A 5,000-nucleotide genomic window follows, 5' to 3' on the forward strand; every position below is an offset into this window, starting at 1 on the left:
TTTTTAACGTCAATAGGAAACACTACCGATGCCAAACAACGTTCACGTGCAATCATTTTCAGCCCAAAGGAAACCAGACTAATCCGACAAACCATGACAGTGATTTACGTCAGAGATGTGAGCATGAACTCCCAGACACACACCACTGCCATTATATAAACTACTTCTTGCCAACACACGGACGGAGGTCTGTCCATGCCACATCTCTTCTGACAAATGACATTATTAGCAGGCTTCGGTCTTGGCTATTTTCCCCTCACTGCCACACACTGTTCATACTGTGGCTTTGTGTTTATTCTCTCTCTCTCTCTCTCTCTCTCTCTCTCTGAGTGTCTCTGTGTCTGTGTGTCTGGCTTCGATGCCAGACAGCTGTCACATAGTTGCACATTTTCTTGGCCGTTCAAGTTGGCGGTGAACGAGTGTATCTGTTCCGTAATTAGAAACAGGCTAGGCCAGAACAGCTTCAGAGAGCAAAAACATGCCTGGAGGTATTAGTGTCCAGATGAAAACAGATAGCATATAAAATTATGTGATCTTGATCATCGGCAAACCTAATTTTATTTATTTATTTATTTACATTTTATATGCCTTTACTGGCTTATTTGGTTTCGCCTAGTTTAATATTTCAACGCCATACGACACTTAGCCCACTGTTGTTATGTTTGTTTAATAATCGAGTTGTTTTTGTTTGTTGTTGGTTTTAATCATTTAGTTTCTTTGACTACAATAAAAGCTCAAGTTGGGTTTGACAACACCTGATGTACCTGTTAAGTATGTAGATCTGTTGTTAACCGATCTGTTTTTTTACATGTCATGGGGAAAAAAAGAGAAAGAGAATAAATCAATCAATTAATAAAGGAAGGAAAGAAGGAAGGAATCATTCATTACAGGTCAAAGCCCCTAAAATGAAACAGTATCTAACAATTATACCGTAATACAAACATACAGGTATACACAGTACAGTCCCTTATGAGCACAAGTGTCTCTTATTTTAAATGCTCGATACAAAAATAGGCACAGATTTTCCCCCACCTTTTGATTTGTTGGCGACATTAATATATTTAAACGGAAGAGACTAGGCTGCTTATGTATCATTTTGGGATAAACCGGCTGCTGTCTTAAATTCTGAATCAGTTGTTATAGTGTCAGGTTATGGTTGGGTTGTGGCATCCCCAAGCCACAATACACTACCCCTTGTTTACCACCTCCCCCTACTCTCCCCCCCATCCCCACTCCTCCCCCACTTGAGACTGATGGTCACAGGAAGTCCCTTCCCTCTCCATCCCTCCCCCGCCCCGGCCCCCACCCCCTCCCCCCTCTCCCAGCCCTCTCCTTCACAGTCAAACATAGCCAGAACAATTAGCCTCTCAGACACCACTAACTCCCTCCTCCCCATTCTCCTCATCCCTCCCCTCACCTTTCCCTGTTGAAGTGTTAGTAGGGATTAGGACAGTGTGTGTGTGTTGCATCCTGGCTATTAGTCATCCTCTTCTGACCAACCAGAGGTGTCCGTTTGCAACATTTTATACACATAGTGTGTTTACAACCAATCAAGGTGATGTGTCTCTAAATCATAGACGCAGACTGGAGTGTCGGGACCATTGGTCCATTGGGATGTACCCGTTAGGAAAGCATGAATGTAAACAGCAAGCTCACATGGCTGCAGCCTTTTCCCTGCTGTTAGCAAACTAGGGAGCCAGACTGAGAGACTGAGGCTCCACTGAGAAAGACATCTGTTGACCAGGAGGGCTGTAAGTAGTGAACTAGGATCTATTTTTCAGACTTGGTTGAATGTTTGGTTCCAAGTACTGGGTTCTGTGACTAACACACTGCCCCAGTGGGATTGTGTTCTGTCACAAGAGCACGAAGCGAACTGTGACGTTTATCATATAAACACTGAGAGACCCATTGAGCTGATGTGGTACTGCAGATAATTATAAGAGTAAAAAAAAATTTGTTTGGTTCTGAAACCATGAGTTGTGTCAGAGTACAGCCAGTATGTGTGTGACTTGCTGAGTGAAAGAAAAGTAGTTATGGTATAAAATGTAGCAAATACTTAGCTGAATGGAAATACTGGTTTGAGTCTTTCAGTATCCCCCCCACCCCCACCCCCTTAACCCTTGTCATGTTATTTTGCTATAGGTATTATGGTATGATGTTTTGATATCATGTTTGGGTTTAATTGGTGTTGTATCTTGGCTCGCATAAATGATCATGTTCAGTGACACGTCGGTTGTGTATGAGTTATTGACCTACTGTGGGAACAATGTAAGCATTGTGTTATGAGAAGCTATAAAGATGATAATTGTGTGTAGTATCTGTGTGTAGAACATAATGTTCTGTTAAGCTACTCATGGAGTTAGAGATATTACCCACCTGTTTGCATGTTAGGTGGTGACGGTTATATTTAAGGTGAACAAATATACCAGCTAACTCTGTGCAGCAGGATATTCCGTGTGTGAGCACCAGGATGATACAGCAAACTGTTATGGGAGACATGTTTGACTAGGTGGTTGTTGTGATTCCCATGTGCTGTAGTCATGTGTTAATGCCAGTGGGACAACAGATAATTGTAATGTGTTTAAAAGATTTGAGACCACTGAGAGTCGGTCCTATGCTGGTGCACACAGGTTGCTAAATATTTACCAGAGACAATTACTTGGTACTATCATTACCAGTGAGATGCTTTGTAGAGACAAAGGGAAGATATGTTTGGTACTTTGTAAACAGTTATTATTATACATTGGTTTAACTGTGGTTAAAAGGAGTTGATGAACACTGAGAGTTCGTATTTAAGTCAGTGACATGTTTGGTGCACAGTTTGTGTTAGTCAATCATATATTTGGTACAGTATTTTATGTCACTAACAGTTGATTGAGGGTAAGCTAAAGTAGATGGAGCTTCTGCATTCTACATGGATTTCTTTGAGGAGAGTGCATACGTTTGGGTACGTAGTGAAAGGTTATATTTTGTGTGTGTGTTTGAATTGGTCTGACGACATATTGATGTTTGCATATTATTCCAGCCTTTCATGGCAATGATGTTTAGCATATGATTTGGTATTATTTTGACCTGGGTTTTGGTATTGTGTGTGTTCCATGTGTGCTGTTTTTAGTTAGAAAAAAAAAATAAAACACCTCAAATCATCTTACTAAAAGACCCTGCTTGTGGTATGAGGGGAGAGTGGAGTGTGCACCTGTCCTCCACCTGCGATCATACCATTCTGATACCCTACCCCTACTTCCTTCTATTCTTCAATCACAGTAAAATGCACTTCATCTTCTTTGCAATTTCCAGGTCAGGCATCTGCTTGACAGATGTGGTGTAGCGTATATGGATTTGTCCGAACGCAGTGACGCCTCCTTGAGCTACTGAAACTGAAACTGAAACTGCAATTTCCACAAAATGGGCATACTAAGTGTTGATCGGTTTGGATCTTGTACCTACAGCAATGGGCACACATGTCTGACACACCAAATCGAAACTTTGACATGACATAATTTGGATTACAGCACAATTTGAGTGAATTCACATAGGCCTATAGATATGGTGAGTGAAAGACAAGTGAACGTTGTATCTAAAACACCTAAACTGACTACACTGGTCTTCGTAATTTGGAAAATTCGCCACCCATTGCCTATAAAATAATGGCAATTCTTGACTCAAACACGAAACACGAAAGTAAAACACGAAGGTAAACCTGCATTTTCAGGAAGGAATTTTCGTCTGGTTTCGGTTAAAGCATATTAGGCATAAAAGACCTTAACATCATGAAAATCAAAGATAACCAAGTCAATGTTCTGTCAATATCCGACACAGCTGTTTATCCTGTTATACTTCGTTTTGTAATTCTATTGTTTGCCGGTAACTTGAAGAAAAAAAAAATCGTCATTCGGGACTTAATATACCTACCTGGAAAACAATACACACAATGCACATACCGATGTAACAGAACACACGTTGCTTTTTCAGTCAGAAGAACCTCACAAAAAACCGTCGCCCAACTTCTGATCAAAAGCACCTCCCTTGCAATCTGTCAGCGACAGAGAGAAATCGTCTGCTCGCAAACTCTCGCAAACGCGCGGGCGCAAGACGCACGCGGGGTTGTGTAAAAATATGGAAGGAGGCGGCGGAAAAGATGGCTTGCTAGCCCCAGAGAGCGCTGTATCAAAGATACAGATACGTAACATGTTTGCATGCATCGCCTTCTTTACACGTTTTCATCATCACCCAGATAATGATGCCTCTTTGGAAGAGCACCTTTTTTTCCTAGCGAAGAAAGTATCCGTGGAACACTGACATTTATGTTAGGTTTACAAACCAACACGAGAAAGAGAACCAGCAAAAGCGAAATTTATCCTCTTTCTTTAACTCCTAGTACATGCCTGTATTGTGTTCTGTGCGTAAGGTGCGTTTCGGTGTTTACTTATGAGTGAATTCGGCACTACAGCCGGTGTTATGAGTTTCTAGGAAGGCATCGAAATACGGTTATACCCACGGTTATACCCACCCCAGCCTTTCTCCTTGAAACAGTTTTCAATGGTAACCTAATCACTTTCACTCAGAGGCATGGTTGATCCTTCCAAACTGAAACTTTGGATTTTGGATACAGACGACAATAATAAAAAAAAAAAAATCAATAGGCTTGACACCCAGACAGGCTATTTTTAGACTGACACTGATTGACAGATGCCAACACCTGGCAGCTGGCATGATGGTCACATTGCACAGCTCTGATATTGGATTTTTTGACATGGTGTTTTGAATTTGACAATACTCGCATAATTTGTGTCCGAACGTTTAGATATTTTGCAGACTTGTTGATGATACCCTAAGGTTACTGTGTGAAAAATTTCAATGAATTCGGTTTCTCTATCAGTGAGAAAATACTTGTCAAAAAGCGATTCACTTTTCTGGGGACACCCGATATATGTATTTATGGAGGGGTGGGGGAAGATCGATACAACTGCTCAACGCACATACCAAGATCGAGAACGCAT

The 5,000-nt window shown here is 41.2% G+C and overlaps 1 protein-coding gene across 1 annotated transcript in view; it reads right to left on the reverse strand.

Moving 5' to 3' along the window:
* Positions 1–3,995, reverse strand: part of LOC143297106 (sodium/calcium exchanger 2-like) — an 85,527-nt gene extending 81,532 nt beyond the window's left edge. Inside the window, exon 1 of the mRNA XM_076609278.1 lies at positions 3,913–3,995. The gene's annotated coding sequence lies outside the window, so the exon portion shown is untranslated. The remainder of the gene's footprint in view (positions 1–3,912) is intronic.
* Between the last annotated feature and the right edge of the window lie 1,005 nt (positions 3,996–5,000).

The sequence above is a fragment of the Babylonia areolata genome, chromosome 22 (genome assembly GCF_041734735.1).
Source record: "Babylonia areolata isolate BAREFJ2019XMU chromosome 22, ASM4173473v1, whole genome shotgun sequence".
NCBI classification, from domain to species: Eukaryota; Metazoa; Mollusca; class Gastropoda; order Neogastropoda; family Buccinidae; genus Babylonia; species Babylonia areolata.